This window comes from Trichechus manatus, unplaced genomic scaffold, assembly GCF_000243295.1.
Source record: "Trichechus manatus latirostris isolate Lorelei unplaced genomic scaffold, TriManLat1.0 scaffold00083, whole genome shotgun sequence".
In the NCBI taxonomy this organism is placed as follows: domain Eukaryota; kingdom Metazoa; phylum Chordata; class Mammalia; order Sirenia; family Trichechidae; genus Trichechus; species Trichechus manatus.
Window position 1 is genome coordinate 1,191,548 of NW_004444019.1, and position 20,591 is coordinate 1,212,138.

Sequence of the window (20,591 nt, forward strand, 5' to 3'; positions counted from 1 at the left end):
GGAACAGGACCAACGTGGGTCCCTGCCACAGCAGTTAAAGTCTTAGGACTTCATTACACAAAGACCAAACCATTGAATCGAGAGTTTTGCTTCATAAATCAGTGGAAATGACATTTCCCCATAGAGATAACTAATATATCCAGAATAATTAGACGTTTCTCCTCTGAACATGATTTGAGACTTTGAGCTAACTTAAATTCTTTTTATGAATTAGGCATGGCATAAATACAAGAATAAATGTAATCTCCTTTAGAGCCATCTGGTGTTGATTTTTCTGCTGTACCTCCTGAGAACTCAAAAGAGGTACAAAGGGAAGGAAGTAATAATTCTCTGTTCACTGCAGCTGCTGTATTAGTCACCAAAGTTTGTCTATGTTCACCTATAAATGAGAACCAGCATTCAAAAATAATACATGTTTTATTTGTGTAAAGATTCATTAGCCAAATAGGGACTGAATCATGCTGCTATGATCCAATGTTAATGACTTTTGGCCCTTTTAAATTCCTGTAGTTGAGCAATGCGATTTCTCACGCTGGGAGCGGGGAGTGTGATGATGGTGATGAGAGGAAAATAGAGGCCCAGAGTAGTTTTGTTAAAAAACTGCTTATTCCTAGTTCATATTTTTACAGCAACAAACGTGTTTTACTCTTAAGCTTTCCTTTTGCAGAGCAAAGATTCTGCAAATCTTTTTGGAAATTTTTCACGACAAAGTTCTTTAATCTATGCTTATTAAAGTCAATGATGTCCACAGAATCTTCTCCAGTATGCATCTTCCTTGAGCTGTTGGCTTCAGGAATTATGTGTAACTCATGAACATGAGAATAGGGAATTTTGTGGCTAGAATGTCTCTAGCTTTGCTCCCACCACCACCAATTGCCGTTGAGTCAATTTCTGACTCATGGCGACCCCATGTGTGCAGAGTAGAACTGCTCCATAGGGTTTTAAGGCTGTGATCTTTTGGAAGCAGATCATCAGGTCTTTTTTCCGAGGTGCCTCTAAGTGGATTTGAACTGCCAACCTTTTGGTGAGAAATCAAACACTTAACCATTTGCACCACCCACAGGGACTCTTGCTACTACCCCATGACATTTATCAATTGTCTTGGATCTCAGGAGGGGAGCTCTTATTTCCAGGCAGGGTAGGCGTTTGACTATGCAGTAAAACAAAAAAATCTTCCCAGCTCTCCAAAATAATTCCCTGCCAATCATCAAGATGCCTGAAAGTCCTCATTTAAGCATCATTTCTTTGGTCAAGTTAACCAAGGGCTCTGTCCTCATAAAAAATACAAATATGCTGAGAATGGATACTTTCTTTCTTAACTCAGATTAAATGAATTGATCAATTATTTCTAACAGCAGCTTTTTCTTATGTGTTGGAGAGTGAGTGATAGAAAGAGAGATAAGAAAACTGATTAGATACCAACAAGGTGATTTATTTTAATTCAAGTTGAGAATAGCAATGAATTTATCCCACATCACAGTTTTAACTAGGGCTCTTCATTCTGATGGTATGTTGTAATTTATTTGCATCTGAGTTCCTTTTAGGAAGTGTGAGAGTATAATTCAGAGGGGAATATGGGTAACGAATAATATGAGAAGGACTAGATTTAAAAAAAGTCCTTATCCGATAGCTTTCGAAGCTATGGAATCTCTGACTCTATAAATTGTAAAACATGCCATTAGGTAATTCTAAGAAAGAAGAATAACCTGCCAATAAACTATGACCGAAGTCTTTCTTAACACCCAGAATTTTTATTTATACTTACTAAAAGAGCTCTTCGGGACTTAACCAGACAGAGATTTTTTATTATACAACACTTTTGTGCACACACTACAAGGAAAACATAAGATAATTAATTGGTTATGTTTTTTCCTAAACATTTTTTATGTTCAAAGTCCAACTTTCCATTCAGACTCAGACTCACCACTGTCCATGTTTTTTGGTTGTTTCCCTCCCTGCCTCCCCCCCACACATACACAATATTGTTTTCTGTTCTGTCAACTGCACTGGTGAGAAAACACTTCATAAAATAATCCACCAAAGAACCAAAAGCCATTGGCACAAGGCTCTTAAACTGACTTGAGATGATACAGAGGTAGCATACCTTTGACTCCGATTCAAGCGTGTTGGGAACGTGCGACTCCTCACCTCCCATACTTCCTCTCCACAACCATTTTATTCCTAGGGTTTAGAAGACTGCTCTCTTGGGAGATTATGGTGAGAAAAGGGTATTTGTGGGACCACACAATTTTTTCCTACAAGATACATGTTAATTACGAAAGGAAAATAGTAACTACAATGGAGACATCTGGTGACTTCACCTTAATCAAGTGAAGTTATCAGTCATTGGACAAACTGACATCGTGTAACATCTGGTATGATACACTGAAAAGGGATATTCCTGCCCTTCAAAAGAAAAAAAAAGGAATAACCTGAATCAAACATGAAGAAACATCAGAACTAATGCAAATTATGTACATTGTACAAAATAACTAACCTGTAATTTTAAAAAATGTCAGATCGTGAAAGACAAGAAAAAAAAAAACTGAAGATTCGTTCCAGATTAAAGTAAAATAAAGAAACAACTAAATGAAATGTGAAATGCTGATTTTGATTCTGGGTCAGAATTATTTTTTCTTTTGCTATAAAGAATATCGGTGGGACAATTGACAAAATGTGAATGCCTTTAGGTTATGTAAGAGTATTGTATGAATGCTAATTTACTTATTTTGATACTGTGGTGATGTTGAGAGCATGTACTTGTTTTTAGAAGGTGCGCTTTGAAATATTACTTATAGGTAAAGGGGTATAATGTCTTTATGTCTGCTACTTACTCCCAAACTGCTAAAAAAAAAAAAAAAAGAATATGTATTACATAGAGATACTATGAAAAAGCAAATGAGGTAAAATGTTAACCTTTGTGCAATCTATGTAAAGCTTATATGGGAATTCTTTGTACTATTTTTCTGAAAGTCTGAAATTATTTCAAAAAAGAAAATTTTTTTTAAATTGTGCTCCATTTCTCAAGTTTGTCAATGGTGCTTTTAGATTCCCAAGTAAGTAGGACCTTTGCTGTCTGCTTGACAGGAATTGACTTTAAGATGCATCCCAATTTCCAAAATGTTAAAATGGAGAAAACATGTATCTTAGAATCATGGACATATACAATTTGAATCAGAATAGCCAAGTGGGGAGACCAGATTTAAACAAATGATCATTTTCCCATTTAGTATCCCTGGCTACAAAACATACGCATGACTTGGGTATTATACGTGTTCCTCCTTGACTTCTCAACCTTGTTTGAAGAAATATTTCTGCGAAAACATGATTTTGTAATAAGAGAAGATTTTGGTTGGAAATAAGAAAAAAGTTGCTGGTAATAAAATGTTAGGAAAATATGATCTTAGCACTAATATTTCTTATTTATTATGGAAGCTCTGCTAAAGTTATAAGGCTTCTAATGTTGATACTGTTTATTTTCTGGGGCAATAAGAAAACTTATTAATGAGAAATAATAATTTAGGTTTTCTTTTCTAACCATTAGGATGACCCAAAGATAAAAATGCAAGTAAAGATTTCCAGGAATTTTAAAAAAGGGGGGGAGGGGTTGGTTAAATATACTCAGAGTCAATAAAAAACACTGTGGAATAACTAAAAGAAGACATTGTTGGTGGACTTCATGATCACTATAGACTTGCTGTAATTGTATTAAATTAACTTATGCACATAAAGCTCCTAGAAGACTGGCGACTAAAGTGTTAACTATTATTATTATGCAATTATATTTATATCAGTAAATACTATTATTATATATTGATGATTATGATTTTTCATGGCAAGTATCCCTATTAGTGTGCACTGGAATTGCAAGAAAACTTGAACCATATATAGAAAAATTTTTATTCATATTCCTTAGGCTGATACAAAAAACAAGACAGTCATTTGTGTGGATATGTATAAATATACATACATACATAAATATACATATGCATGTGTGAGTGTGTGTGTGTGTGTGTGTGTGTATGTGTTAGTCTGTTGGGTAGATTAAGCAGGTAATACATGTAAGACATTTTGCACTTGGCTAGTGTTATGGATTGAATTGTGTCCCCAAAAAATATGTGTTGTAAATCCTAATCTCTATGCCTGAGGTTATAATCCCGTTGGGGAATGGGTTGTCACTGTTATGTCAGTGAGGCAGGATTAGTGTAGTGTGTGTCTTGAGTCAATCTCTTTTAAGATATAAAAGAGATTAAACAAGCAAGCAAGCAGAGGAGAGAGAGGGTAAGATAGATGCCGAGACACATGGAGACCTCCAAGGAACAAGGATACAGAAGTTGAAGGAACAAGGACCCTCCTCCAGAGCCGACAGACAGAGAAAGCCTTCCCCTAACACCAGCACTCTGAATTCAGACTTCTAGCCTCCTACACTGTGAGAAAATAAATTTCTGTTTGTTAAAGCCATCCACTTGCGGAATTTCTGTTAGACCAGCCCTAGATAACTAAGACAGCTAGTATATTATAATTACATAATAATAATAACTATTATTAATAATTAACTTTGATAATTTGTTTAAAAGTGTCCTAGAAAGTTTTGACTTTGGAAATTAGTTCAGAAAAAGAAGACAGAAGGATAGCATTTTAGCAAGTGGGTAGAAAATTATCTAAGCGAAGTAGTTCTCTGATAGAGCATATTGTCTATGATGTTAATAATAATAGCTATCGACTTGATGGCAACAGCTTTGGATTTTTTTTTTGGGGGGGGGTGTAGTCTAGGTATCATGATAATCGCTGTCAATGTATTATCTCATTTAATCCTCGGAAGAACTAAATGAGATATACATGTTATAATCTCTATTTTGCAGAGAAATTAGGTAACTGCCCTAAAGTCACACATTAAATATAAGTAGCAAAGCTGAGATTTCATCCCAAGCAGTCCAAAGCCCACTTTCTAACGTGTGCTATGTTCTCTCCATAGTGTATGATTCTTTACTCCATATTTCTATTTTATGCTGGATTATCTTACACTTGCTCCCCTGCTGGTTTGTAATTTTCCTTGAGTTTTGTTCCTCTAACCACTCATACTCTTCTCAAAGGCAGAGATAAAGTTTTCTATCTTTTTTACTTACCCAAAGGGCTTATTTCTAAGGGCAGACCACAGATTGTTTCTGAAGAGACACCTCTGGGACTCTCAGCAAAGAGCAATGCAGATAACCAACACCCAGGAGTACTATTTAAAACCTAAGAGACATTAGAAATATTCCGCATCCTTCCTTCTCTTAATCAATAGTTTCTATTTATTCAGGGTCTAGCTTACGAAGGGTGAAAACTGTCTTGATGAGAAGCAAGCCCTCTAGCTACCAATGCTGACATCTAGAAAAATCACGGTGCTTGGATTCAATATTCTGCACCATAACTCTCTAATAGAATTGAGCGAATGGCAATGCATACACTCAGCCTGTTTCTGAGCTTCTGGAACATTTGTTCAGCATTTCTTTTTAATTTGTTTTCTAGTTATTTGCCTCTGACTTGAACCCAACAGAATTCTAAATATGAGAAAAAGAACTGTTAAAGAAGAGGCTTAAAATGAAGGGGAAAGTAGGAAACTGATATTTGATTTTTTTTTTTTTTTTCCATCAGCTGGTCTATTTTTAGCATTTGAATCAAGTTTGCTAGCTGGAACATTTTTGAGTGAATGACTTTCATTAAAATACTAGGGAGCGTTTCCCCTGTTTGATGCCTTATGGGCTTAACAACACTGTTTATTCACAAATGGTAACTATCTTTGCTCAGGAAAACGGTGCTTCTGGATTGCCAAACCCCGGCAAACCAGAACAAAAGAGAAAATGTACTATGTGAAGTGTCTTCTTTCTGCTTTTCTCACTGGATGAAACTGTTCCCAGATTAAGAAAATTATTTTGGTGTGAAGAATACTTCAATGCAGAATAAAATTCAAATTCATAAAAAAGACCAGATTAACTGTTCTTGTAGAGATTGGTGGAACTCCCATGACTGTGGCACTTAGTCACCCTTCAAACCTGGAACTGAACCCACTTTGGAGATCACCTTTCAGTCAAACAATAAACAGGCCTATAAGGTGAACAATAACACCCGTGAGGAACATACTCCTCAGAACAATCAACCGCATGAGACCAAAAGGACAATATTTGCCCAAAAACAAAGTTCAGAAGGCAGGAAGGGGCAGGAAAGATGGACAAATGGAAACAGGGAACCCAGGGTGGAAGTGGGTAGAGTGCTGTCACACTGAGGGGATTGCAGCTAATGTCACAAAACAAAATGTGTATAAATTGTTGAATGGGAAACTAATTTGCTATGTAAACTTTCACCAAACCACAATAAACTTTTTTTTAAAAAAAAAAAGAAAGAAAACTTCAAAAAGAAGTGAAAGATATACACTTATTCTCCTCGACATTGTAACAATCAAATTTTAGATTAATTTTCCTCTTGCTTAGAAGCAAAATATTGCTAAGGAAATAGGCCATCTTCATCTGGCTTATAGTAAACATTTGCCATTTATTATTCAGGAGCCAGTTGTATTTCTGAATTTTTGGCAACAGGTTCTAACATATCTTTTATAAATTATGACCAGCTAATGGAAAGAGAACAACTTCAGGAGGGTGCAAGAGGCCCAGCAATCAACCATGCAGGAGAATGGGCCACTGATAGCCTTCAACTGCATATTTCAATTGCCTTCAAACTGCTGAAAAGCTGTCTCCCTCACTCTGCCTTTATCCCAGCTCTACAAACTCAGCCTCGGTGATTTTTTTCATTTAATCATTCATTCAACAGGTATTTATTGAGAACTTTTCACTGGCTGGTACTATTCTTCATGTTAGGAATATAATGATAGCCAATATAGATATTGTCTCTGCCCACACTTGCTTACAACACAAAGGAACGCAAGGATAAGTAAGCAGGGAATTATCTCATGGTGGGATAAGTACAGGGGAAATACAAGTTGCCATAGGAAGGGCTGGGAGCCCTGGTGGCACAGTGGTTAAGTGCTCAGCTGCTAACCAAAAGGCCAGCAATTTGAATCCACCAGCCACTCCTTGGAAACCCTATGGGGTAGTTCTACTCTGTCCTATGGGATCTCTATGAGTCGGAATTGACTCGATGGCGATGGGTTTGGTTTTTTGTTTACTGCTAACTGAAAGGTTGGAAGTTTAAGTCCACCCAGAGGTGCATCAGAAAAAAGACCTGACAATCTACTTCCAAAAAATCAGTCATAGAAAACCCTATGGAGCAAGTTTAGCTTTGACTCACATGGGATCACCATGAGTTGGAGTCAACTCGACTGCAGCTGGTGGTTTATATGAAAGGAATCTAATGCTGATTTAGAAGATTAAAAAAAGCTTACTGGAGGAAATGATGTCCTGATCGAGAAAAGGGAGATGAATGTCTTAGTTACCTAGTGCTGCTATAACAGAAATACCACAAGTGGGTGGTTTTAACAAACAGAAATTTACTATCTTACAGTTTAAAAGTCCGAATTGAGGACACCAGCTCTAGGGGAAGGCTTTCTCTCTCTGTCAGCTCTGGGAGAAAGTCTTTGTCTCCTTTCAACATCTTGGGCCCGATGTTCCTTGGAGATCTCCATGTGTCTTGGCATCAGTCTTCCCCTGGGTCTAGGAGATTCTCAGTGCAGGGACTCCAGGTCCAAAGGACATGCTCCACTCTTGGCTCTTCTTTCTTGGTGGTAATGAGGTCCCTCTCCCTCTGCTCTCTTCTCTTTCTTTCTGTCTCCTGTAAGATAAAAGTTGATGGAGGCCACAACCCATAGAAACTCCCCTTACATCGGATCAGGGCTGTGACCTGAATAGGGATGTTGCATCCCATCGAAATCCTCATTAACATGACCTAATCCTGCCTCATTAACATAATGGACAACTCACTCCCAAACGGAACCATAACCACAGGCAAAGAGGCTAGGATTTATAACACATCACAAAATGGAGGATAATCAGATTACAAAATGGAGGACAACCACACAATACTGGGAATCATGGCCTAGCCAACTGGACACATATTTTGGGAGGACACAATTCAATCCACGACAAAGAGTATGAGTTAGACAAATGAAGAAGAGATGGAAAAGAAATCTAGAAAGGGAGTCACATATGCAAATGATTAGAGATAAGCATATTCAAGAAACTTAGAGCAGTTCTTTTTAGCTACAGCATCATTTTGGCTTCAGCAAAAAGATGAACAGTAGGCAAGTTCTACGTATTAGTCAGAGCTGTCTGAGTCATTCTCAGGTAACAACTAAACACCAATTTTTTTGACACAGTAATAGTTTATTTCTCACTCACCATACGTATCCAATGTAAGTTGACAGCGAGTTGATGATGGTGGGAACTCCGCTGAGCAAACCACTCAGAGACTCAGGCTGACAGAGACTTGCCGTCTTCTAGCTGCAAAACCAGGAAAGCCTGGCCTTGTTGGTCACCATGGTGGGAAAGGGACATCTGGATGTCTTTTATATGCTTCAGCCTAAAAGTGGCACACATCACATTTACCCACATTCTACTGGCTAGTGCTAGTTATACATTCCTCTCCCCCTATAACTGCAAGGATATGGAAAATATAAGGAACACATTGAATGTTTAATAAGTACTGCTATCTGATGGAAGCCCTGGTGGTCAAGTAGTTAAAAGTTCAGTTGCTGGACTTCCGGGTAACATGGCACTATAGTCAGAAGCACCACGCTGTCCCTCCACAGCAAAGATCAGAAAAACTAAGTCAAACAGAGTCACAAGTCAATCCTGAAACCCTATGCATCAAATCAAGAGATAAAGAACTCAGCCAAGCACCGAATGGAGTAAGAAACTGACCTAGAACAGAGAGCAAGGTGAGATACATGCAGAGGTTCCCTATCAGCTATCACAGCACAGATCCACCATCTTGGACTCCTATTGTAGATCAGTGAACAGGGGATACAAGAAAGCAGCTTCACAGAGCTTCCAGCAGGAGACAGGAAAACTGGTAACCAGCATTATATGCTTTCCCACCCCCCACCCTTCTTCACCCCCACTTAGCCTCCTCTACTTCCTGCAGCCACAGTCTCTTGGCCGGGAAACACCCCGGTGTTGCTTGGATTCCACTCACCCACAGTGGCCAGCTCCCTGAGTGCCTTTTGTTGGCTGATGGTGTTGCTTTTTTCCGCTTATTGAGATTTCTTCCTTACCTCTTACCACCTCCCCCTCCTTTCTCTCAAATACCTGGCTCTGGCACCATCTTTGTCTCTTCCGGAAAGGCTGCAAAACACCACTTGACTGTGAAATAGCTTCCTAGCCCATGCTGCCACGTTGGTAGGACCCCCAGGGCATTTTTGTTTGTTTGTTTGCTCTTATTTGTTCTGTTTTGATTTGTTTGTTTGTTTTCTTTTTCTTTTCTCAGCTTGGGATCCCCTTCAAGCCAGGCAGTACCACACGGCTTGGCAGCTACTCCTTTACTCTGCGCAGACTCACAGGGACATCCCTAGGGGTATTTCTTTTTTCTTGATTTTTTTCCTTTTTTTTGTTATAGTTTTTTTGTTTGTTTCTTTGTTTTGTTTTCTTCTCTCTCTTATTCCTTTTTTGTTCTTCTTCATTTCAGTTTATTGATTTATTCATTTTTTTCTTTTACCTTTTTTCTTTTTTTTATTTTTGTTTTTCCTCATTTCTCAGTGTCTCATCTCTCCACTCCAATAGCAAGCTCCTTTGGCACTCTTTTTTGTTTGTATGTATGTTTTTGGCTCCTGTTCCTCTCTCCTCTCTCTCATCTTTCCCATACCCATCTTAGCTCCACTCATCACAATCTACCCCCTCCTTCCTGAGTACCTGCACCATGTGCTGAACATCACACTCCCAAGCAGCACAGGCATGACCTACTGGAACCTGTCCTGCACTGATTCCTGGTCTTCACTGTCAGTCCTGGTATGTGCTACAAACAACCCATCCCAGCAACTTCCTTTCAGCTGGGCCTGCCCTGCTGTACCATACCTGAGTGACTGACCCTGCCCATTGGAGAAGGAGGTGAAAAGTATCTTGCCCATAGATGCGCAAACAACAAAGAACGCACAGCCTGCCAAATAAAACAAAAAAGCAGGATGAAACAAACAAATCTACAATCAATAAATGAGGAAAATAATCACCAAATGTCTCGAAGACAGCAGACAATATCAAAATATTTACAAAAACAGGACAGGATGTCTCTAGTAGGCGTCCAAAATAAAACACCAGATGACCTTCCAGTAGAAGAAAAGGCACTTGACCAAACTCATAGGGAATTCAAATCTCTAATATTCAGAATTATCCAAGAGTTGAAGCAAAAAGCAGACAAAAATGAGGAAAAAATAGACAAATTCATGGAAAAGGCAGACAAATTCATAGAAAATACAGACAAAGAAATGGAAAAAATCAAGAAAATAATACAGGAACAAAATGCCAAAATAAATTCACAACTAGAAAACATACAAAAACAACAATTAGAGATCCAAAAGATACACAACAAGATTTCAGAAATGGACAGTGTCATAGAAGATCTGAGGAGCAGGTTTGAAATCATGGACGATAGGATCAGGGAAATTGAAGACAAACACTTGGATACAACTGTTTCAGGAAAAATCAGAAAAAAAGAACAAAGAAAAATGAAGATACCCTGAGAATTATGTGGATACAATCAAAAGCAAAAATCTGCGGGTGATCACAGTTCCAGAACAGGGGAAGAAAACAGAAAACACAGAGAGGACCATTGAAGAATTGCTGACAGAAAACTTCCCCAATATCATGAAAGATGAAAAGCTGGCCATCCAAGAAGCTCAAAGAACTCCATATAGGATAGACCCCAAAAGAAAATCACCAAGGCATATCATAATCACACTCGCTAAAACCAAAGACAAACAAAGAATCCTGAGAGCAGCTCAAGTAAAACAAAAAGTCACATACAGAGGAGAAACAATAAGACTAAGCTCGGATTATCTGACAGAAACCATGCAGGCAAGAAGGCAATGGGATGACATATATAAAACCTTGAAAGAAAAAAAATGCCATCCAAGAATAATATATCCAGCAAAACTCTCGTTCAAATACGATGGTGAAATTAGATCATTTCCACATAAACAGAAATTAAGGGACTATGTAAAAACCAAACCAAAATTACAAGACTTATTAAAGGGAGTCCTTCAATCTGAGAACAAACAACATTATACCACAGGCTGAATATAGGACACAGGATTGTACTAGCCAGATATCGACCTAGGAAATGCACTCTTAAGGACTATGCAAAACCAAAAGAATTACAACAGGGAACCAGAGAGGTTAAACTGTAAATGACAACAGCATCAGAACAATAAAAGAGAGAATAAAGAGTGTAGGTATAGAACCTTCTAATGGAGAGGAAAGCAAGGTGTTACCAAATAATAATACACTGATTCAAATCTAGGAAGATAAGGGTAAATTCCAAGGTAACCACAAAGAAAGTTAACAAACTTACTCATCAAAATAAAGAAGAAAAACATAAAGTCTCAGTAAAAACAAAACCTACAAAAAGAGAAGAAATGAAAAAAAATCCACAAACAAAAGGAACTCAGCACAGGAGAGTAAGAGGAACAAAGAAAATGTCAGCACCACAAAAAAAAAAAAAGCACTACAAAATGCACTCTCACTCCTAGGAATATATCCTAGAGAAAAAGGAGCCGTCACACGAATGGACATATGCACATCCATGTTCATTGCAGCACTGTCCACTGTAGCAAAAAGATAGAAACAACCTAGATGCCCATCAACAGATGAATGGATAAACGAACTATGGTATGTACACACAATGGAGTATTATGTAATGATAAAGAACAATGATGAATCTGTGAAGAATCTCATAACATGGATGAAACTAGAAGACATTATGCTGAGTGAAATAAGTCAATCACAAAAGGACAAATATTGTAGGAGACCTCTACTGTAAAAACTCATGTAAAAGTTTACACAAAAAAGAAACAATCTTTGTTGGTTACAAGGGATCGGAGGGGTGGGGGGGGGACTAAATAGACAATAAATAAGTGGTAACTTTGGTGAAGGGTAAGACAGCACACAGTACTGGGGAAGCCAACACAACTTGTACAAGGAAAGGTCATGGAAGCTCCGTAGACACTTCCAAACTCCCTGAGGGACTGAATAGCTGGGCTGAGGGCTGTGGGGACCATGGTCTTGGGGAACATCTAGCTCAATTGGCATAACCATAGTTTATAACGACAATGTTCTACATTCTACATTGGTGAGTAGCGTCTGGGGTCTTAAAAGCCTGTGAGCAGCCATCTAAGATACTCCACTGGTCTCACCCCTTCAGGAGCAAGGGAGAATGAAGAAAACAAGATACAAGGAAAAGATTAGTCCAAAGGACTAATGGAACACAGCTACCAAGGCCTCCACCAGACTGAGTCCACTACAGCTAGATGGTGCCTGGCTACCACCACTGACTGCTCTGACTGGGATCACAATAGAGGGTCCTGGATAGAGCTGGAAAAGGATGTAGAACAAAATTCTAACTCACAAAAAAAAAGACCAGATTTACTGGCCTGACAGACTGGAGAAACCCCGAACCCCGAGAGTATGGCCCACAGACACCCTTTCAGCTCAGTGGTGAAGTCACTCCCAAAGTTCACCATTCAGCCGGGCACTGGACAGCCTCATAAAATAAAACAGGACTAATGAGGCACAGCAGTCCAGGGACAAGGACTAGAAGGCAAGAGAGGGCAGGAAAGCTGGTGATAGGGAACTCAAGGTTGAGAAGGGACAGTGTTGACATGTCATGGGGTTGTTAACCATTGTCATAGGGCAATACATGTATTAATTGTTTAATGAGAAACTATTTGTTCTGCAAACCTTCGTCTAAGGTACAAAAAAATAAAAGAATTATCTATGTGAGATTAAATTGACAACAGCAACTCAAAAGTTTTGATGGGAAGCCTAGCAGGCAGTGAGTTGAAGATAATGGTGATGGACTAATTTGGAAAAGGATAGTGAGAATAGCAGCACAACTGGAAGAATGTAATCGATGTCACTAAACTGTACATGTAGAAACTTTTGAAATGGTGTAACTTTGGCTATGTATATTTTCACCAAAAAAAAAGTCCTCAGGGTCGAGAAGGGAGAGTGTTGACATGTCAATGGGTTGTTAACTAATGTCATAAAATGATATGTGTACTGACTGTTTAATGAGAAACTATTTGTTCTGTAAACCTTCATCTAAAGTACAATAACAAAAATAAAAAATAAAAAAAGAGTTCGGTTGCCAACAAAAAGTTCAGCAGTTCGAATCCACCCGTTGTTCCTTGGAAACCCTATGGGGCAGTTCTACTCTGTACTAAAGGGTCCCTATGAGTCAAAATGAACTCAACGGCAATGGGTTTGATTTTGGTTAACTCACTGATGTAGGCAGGATATAAGTGACCTTGCTTAGGAGTCCGTGGGTGGCACAAATGGTTAAGCACTCAACTACTAGACGAAAGACTGGTGGTTTAAACCTACCCAGAAGTGCCTCAGAAGACAGGCCTAGCAGTCGGCTTCAGAAATGTCACAGCTTGAAAACTCTATGGAACAGTTCTCCGCTGCACATACGGGGTTGTCATGAGTCAGAATCAACTCAAGGGCAACTAACAACAACAAGAAGTCATGTTTAGGTCCCTGAGTGGCACAAATGGTTACTACTAATCTAGTAACCTAAAGGTTGGTGGTTTCGAGCCCACTAAGCAGTGCTGCAAAAGAAAGGTCTGGCAATTTGCTTCCATAAAGATTGCAGCCAAGAAAACCCTATGAAACAGTTCTACTATGTAACACATGGGATTGCCAGGAGTTAGAATCGACTTGACGGCAGTAAGTTTGGTTTTGGTTTGAGCTATATTTAAGGAGTTTGTGCTTTATCCTTAGGATAATAAGAAGCCAGTGAAGAATTTTAAGCAAGATAATTAAAGGATCAGATTTTAATCTTTTTGTAGCATTATGGAGTTTTCCGCCCCATTACACTTTCTTACTTTCCCCTTACTCTAATTGGATAAGGGTCTTTCAAGATAGTATCCATGGAAGTAATGCAGTTAGAGAATGAAAGGTGGTTAAAATCAACAGGAGAGCAATTTATTTGCCCCTCAACCCTAGCATGCTTCGTTGAGTGTGTCATAGAGTAAATTCCCCAATAAAAATTGAGCTCCTACTTATGATGTAGCAGCCTTGGGAAAGATGGATCAGGCACGCACAGACAGGCACAGACATGCTTCAGTAAACAGCCAAGAGAAGGGGTAACCATGAGTCCTGAACTCTGAGCATGAGGAAAACTGCTGTTATGGGCACATCCTTTCATTTCTTCTAGACACAAGCCTTGGTAGACACTCAGTGCTATCAGATCACAGTTTAAAAAGAGGCTTAGCAAGGCAGCCAGTCAACCACTACCAGCTCGAGGTTGAATGCTTGCACGTGAATAGAAGAATGGGAGGGGAGTAGAGGGTCCACTGGCGTCTCTTCTCTGTTTGTGTATATCACCAATAAATTAGCCTTTTTATTTTTTCTCAAAGCCTGATATTAAGAGGTATTTGTATTATGTTGTGTGTCAAAGCAGATAAAAGCAGGCCCTGCTTATCTCCTCTTGTTCAGTGGTCACTATCTAGATCAACAGAAGCACATCAGAAGCTTTATAAAAATACAGGCTCCTAGGACATGCCCTCACTCTACTGAACCAAACTTTCTGGAGTAGGGCAAAAGGAACCTGTAGTTTTATCCCCCAAATATTTGCCAGATGATTCTTATAATCAGACAGACTGAAAATGTTTCTCTAGTCAATGTAGGAGCAATCCGCCATAAAATTAGTTTCTATCTAAAAACCTGCTATGACATTCAGTCATTTGCAGTTATTTTCAGTATTTAAATGTATCTGTCTCAAATTCATCTCAAAAAAAGGTTATCAAAGAATCAGAGCCCTTGTCTTCCTACTTTCAAATTTCTATGCCACATCACACATTGGTTGGCATTCAGCAGACATCTCAAAAATACAGAACAGAAAGCAATAAAATCAAACTGAATTGGTATTCCGGGTAGAAATGAATTTGCAGACTCATATCACAGTGAAGGAAGCAGTTTTCCTCCCCAGGGCACTGCACTATTTTTAGGTTCAAGCTGCTTTCTTTGGGTAGGAAGCAACATAAGCATCAACACATGAAATCTTCCATGTTTGACAGGTAGTGTCTTATGTGATTGACTCGGCAAAGCAAACTTTCTAAACACTTTTTTCCCAGCCCTCATAAGGATATTATGAAAGGAGCATTTTTATTTGTCACGCTGCAGATTGGCCAACAGGATAAAACTATGTGTCACTGCATCAAAATGAAAAAGAGCTGTTTTCTTTTTCCTAAATATTTATGCCCATCATCCTCATTCTAGATATTGAGTTGCATTTGCCTTTTACATGTATGTTTTTTGCTTTGTACTTCACATAAATTTGATTATTTTCAGAAACTTTGTGGAAACAGAGAAACCCTGTTTGGAATTTGATCTCACTTTACAGAAGGAAAGGGAGAGAAATTCTTTCTCAGTTGAGAACAAAGCAAGTAACTTTGAAAGTGAGGGTTATGAATCCTACATAGTAACACTAAAAACTACCTATGACGCAAAGTCTTACTATTTTTTTCTAATCACAAAGGTAATACATGCTTAATGCTGAAAAGCTTAGAAAACATCCAAAGCACATAGGACGAAACTGAAATCAACTTTTGGAGCCAATATTGCAGATTGGTTCACAATTTCATTCCAATCCCCCGTAAACTGCCCTACTGCATTTTAGAGGATGGCGTGCTGGAGATGAGAAGACTCGCTGAGTTCAGTTTCCGTATGCATTCTGGCTTCCCTTGAGCAGATGTGCTCACACAGATTTGAAAGATGGAAAGGAGATTGTGTCTGCACTTCTGGGTTTTGTTGGCAAGCACAGTCCTGCCAGTGTTAATTTTTCAGCAGCAGTGGAAAGAAAGATAACAGTGTCTGGTCCCTGGCTTAGTGGCTGTACCATTTTGCTAGTGTAGATCTCTTCTGAGCTTATCTGGTCCTGGGGCCAATGATCATGGCAACAGCTTCTGGATCACAGCAGGGGGAACAGCCCCCTTTGCAAGTCTGCAAATCATTCCTGGAAGCGCAGTCAAGAGCCTGCTTCTCCAGCCCTTCTAATGATTTTTTTATTTTGTAATATTTTATTGTGTTTTAAGTGAATGTTTACACAGCAAATTAGGTACCCATTTAACAATTTTTGTACAACTTGTTCCATGACATTGGTTAAAATTTTCACAGTGTGTTGGCATTCTCATTATTTCCATTCTGTTTGTTTTGTTTTCATTTATCTAGCTTCCCTGCCCCTCCTGGCCTTCTGATCTTTGCTTTTGGGTAAATGTTGACTATTTGGTCTAGTATACTTGATTGTTTAAAAGAACACATTTCTCACAGGTGATACTGTTCATTTTATAGGCCAATCTATTGTTTGGCTGAAAGGAGACCTCCAGAAGTGGCTTCAGTTCCAAGTTAAAAGGGTATCTTAGTCTCAGGAGTTCCTCTAATTTTTATCAGTCCAGTAAGTCTGGTCTCTTTTAGGAATTTGAGTTTTGTTCTACATTTTTCTCCCATTCTATCTGGAATCTTCTATTGTGTACCTGGTCAGAATGGTTGGTAGTGGTAACCAGGCACCATCTAGTTCTTCTAGCCTCAGGCTATAAGACGCATGGTTCATGTGGGCTATTTGTCCTGTAGACTAGTTTCTTCTTTGAGTCTTTGGTTTCCTTCCTTCTCTTTTGCTCCAGGTGGGAAGAGATCAATAGTTGTATCTTAGATGGCCGCTCAGAAGCTTTTAAGATCCCAGACACTACTCGCCAAACTAGTTGTAGTACATTATTTTTATGAACTATGTTATGCCAGTTGACTGATGTGTCCCACGAGACTATGTTCCCAAGCCCTTTAACCCAATAAACCAAACATGAGAGGTATTTGGATATGTCCAGGAGGTCTTTGTAACTGTGCCCCCGTGTGCTTTGTTACATATATGGCTATATATGTAGCACACCCAAACTCGTGTATACTTATGCCTACAACTATACCTATATATGCACATGCATGTACTCACATATACTTTCCTTTTCACACACAGCATATATATCTACCTCTGTAATCACACTCATATTTTTTGGTTGTTATTACTGTTGTTGTGAAATTGTATGTATTATAATATCTACTGTAATTGTCCTTTATTCTTGCATACCTCTCAGTGTCTTCATTTACCTTGATCAGGTTGTGCTGACTTGCCCAATATTGTATATTGCCTTTTCCATCACCAGAAATAAGAAGTGTCTACTATCTAGCAAGTGATTCCCCCTCCCTGCCCTTCCCATTCCTGGTAACCATCAAAGAATGTTGCTTTCTGTGTGTCTACCCATTTTTCACTTTTTATAAAAGTGAGACCATACAATATTTGTCCTTTTGTGATTGACTTATTTCACTCAGCATGATGTCCTCCAGATTCATTCATGTTATGTTTCACAGACTTATCGTTATACTTTATAGCTGGGTAGTTCTCCATTCTATGTATGTATGCATGTTTGTTTATCCATTCATCCATTGATGGGCACTTAGGTTGTTCCAATGATTTTTAAACACATAATTCTCTGTATTAAATTTCTTTTTAGAGTATCTTCTGTTGCCTTCAACTGAACCCAAACCATTGTTAACTTATTATCTGTTTAATCAGATATGTATATATGCATATATATAGCTTTTTTAATGGAATGATACAGTGTACATTGCTTTTTAGTCTAATTTTTACCTTACTGTAGGCCTTAAAGGGAGCCTTGGTGGCTACTAACCAAGAGGTCAGCAGTTTGAGCCCACTAGCCACTCTGTGGCAGAAAGATGCGGCAATCTACTTACGTAAAGATTTACAGCCTTGGAAAATTTATGGGGGCAGTTCTACTCTGTCCTATAGGGTCTCTATGAGTTGAAATCAGCTCAGCAGCAACATGTTTGGTTTGGTTTTTTTGGTAGGCCATAAGCATTTTTCCTGGTCAATACCTGCACTTTTACCACAACTTAAAAAACTAAATGCTATTTGCATTTTCTAGATGTACCGTAATTTATTTAACCCAGCGCCTGTCTTAGACTACTATATTTTTGTCCAGATTTCACTATTGTAAGACACTGATGAATATTCTTAAACATAACTCTTTGATAACTTTTTTGATTTCCTTCGATTTTTTTCTAGTATTGCATCAAGGGTATGAGCATTTTAAGTCTTCTGCTATATGTAGTCAGCTTTTCCTTTAGAAAAGCAACACGTTTTACTCATAGTAGTAGAACAGGTGCAAATTTCCTTAACTGGAAGAGATAAGGTTAAATAGTTATATGTGCAATATGCTTGTAATCATTCAAATATGGGTTACTGTAGGGAAAATAACAAAGTAAATACTAAAAATGTTAGCAGAGATTTTGTTAGTATTGCAGATTTACAGATGATTTTTAAGTCTTTTATCTATTTCCTAATATTTCTATAATATGACTCTTATCATTTAAAATGTATATTATAATTATAATAAAGCAAGTAAGTTAGCCTTCTTTAGATGTGTGTCTTTTAGTAGCTGAGTCAGAATGAAATATGCCATGTAGCTGTATAAGAAGGTAACAAACTCAAAAATTATTTGCAACTTAAGAAATGAACAGTTTATAATGAAAAATAAGCAGTTGAACGGCAATTACCTTAAACTCATCTGTAATCTGTGTGTCAGTGTCATAGGCAAACAGTGCAAATCAGACCATATACCTTAAATAGGGGTCCCAAATACACTATAATCTGCTGACTGATGAAATACTGTCCGCTGCCCAAAATTTAACCACTATCCTTAAATTCATCCTTAAATAGTTGACCTTACTACTGAAAGAAGATGGTAGTACCCAAGACAAGCTTATCTTCTTTGTTGTTTTTAGTTGCTGTTGAGTCAATTTTGACTCACAGCGACCCCATGTGTGTAGAGTAGAACTACTCCATAGCATTCTCAAGGCTCTGACCTTTCAGAAGTAGATCATCAGGCCTGTCTTCAGAGGAGCTTCTGGATGAGTTCGAACCACCAATCTTTCAGCTAGTAGTCTAGAGCTTAAGTATTTGCACCACCCAGGGACTGTTATCTTCTCTAAGCCCCATCCTTCTTGGAAATAACTTCTCCTGAAAAGTACTGTCAAACAGACCAGCATTTTCTCTGTAACAATCATCTAACAGAAAGTCTTTTCAATACAACTTGCTGATGTCATTTGAAGTAGTTACTCCTAAAAGACAATAACCATGGTTTTTACAGCTTACCTCATTACCACAGGTTTGAGGAGTAATCCCTTCATCTGGAAAAGCTTTAAGTTGTACCAACATATGGCCACGATAACTATAATTACAAGAAGAAATTATAATAACTTGCAGGTGCATGGCTGATATTACCAGTCTATCTTCTCCAAACCCAGACACAGCACGTAAAGGAGCTCAGACACTGCTGACTACTTTGCTTCCAGAATATGGCATTATACCTGAAAGTATAGTGTCCTCCAAAGAAACAGAAATGTCTCCTTCTGCCATTAATTGAATGTCAACAAAAAAATTACTAAGGGATAATATGCTCCTTTAATTCCAAAGATGTTCTTTCTTAACTATTTGACAGCTCTTAGTTAAATATCATATCATGTTTTCATGCTCATGATAGACTTACCAGCACACATATTAAATTGTCTGGTAACTAACACAATGGAGTACTACACATCGATAAAGAACAATGATGAAGCCGTGAAGCATCTTATAACATGGAGGAATCTGGAGGGTATTATTATGCTGACTGAATTTAGTCAGTCACAGAAGGACAAATATTATATAAGACCACTATTGTAAGAACTCAAGAAAAGGTTTAAACACAGAAGAAAACATTCTTTGATGGTTACGAGGGTAGGGAAGGAGGGTGAGGGTTATTTACTAACTAGATAGTAGATAAAAATTATCTTAGGTGAAGGGAAAGACAACACACACTACAGGGGAAGTCAGCACAACAGGACTAAACCAAAGCTAAGAAGTTTCCTGAATTCAAACACTTTGAGGGACAGAGTAGCAGGGGTAGAGGTCTGGGGACCATGCTTTCAGGGGACATCTAGGTCAATTGGCATAACAAAGTTTATTAAGAAAATGTTCTGCATCCTAGTTTGGTGAGTGGCATCTGGGGTCTTAAAAGCTTGCAAGCGGCTATCTAAGATGCATCAATTTGTCCTAACCACCTGGAGTAAAGGAGAATGAAGAACACCAAAGACACAAGGAAAGTAGTATCCCAAGAGATAGAAAGGGCCACATAAACCAAAGGCTTCATCAGCCTGAGACCAGAAGAACTAGATGGTGCCGGGCTACCACCAATAACCACCCTGACAGGGAACACGACAGAGAGTCCTTGATGGAGCAGGAGAAAGGTGGGATGCAGAACTCAAATTCTAGTAAGATCAGACTTAATGGTCTGACTGAGACTGGAGGAACCTTGGAAAGCATGACCCCAGATTCTCTACCAG

The 20,591-nt window shown here is 38.4% G+C and overlaps 1 long non-coding RNA gene across 1 annotated transcript; it reads right to left on the reverse strand.

The window, feature by feature from the left end:
- Positions 1-7,712: 7,712 nt before the first annotated feature.
- On the reverse strand, positions 7,713-19,812 carry LOC111821424 (uncharacterized). Its single transcript, XR_002824847.1, has 3 exons — positions 19,363-19,812; positions 8,331-8,511; positions 7,713-7,764 (listed from the first exon to the last, which is right to left on the reverse strand). It is a non-coding gene; the product is annotated as an uncharacterized LOC111821424 (long non-coding RNA).
- Between the last annotated feature and the right edge of the window lie 779 nt (positions 19,813-20,591).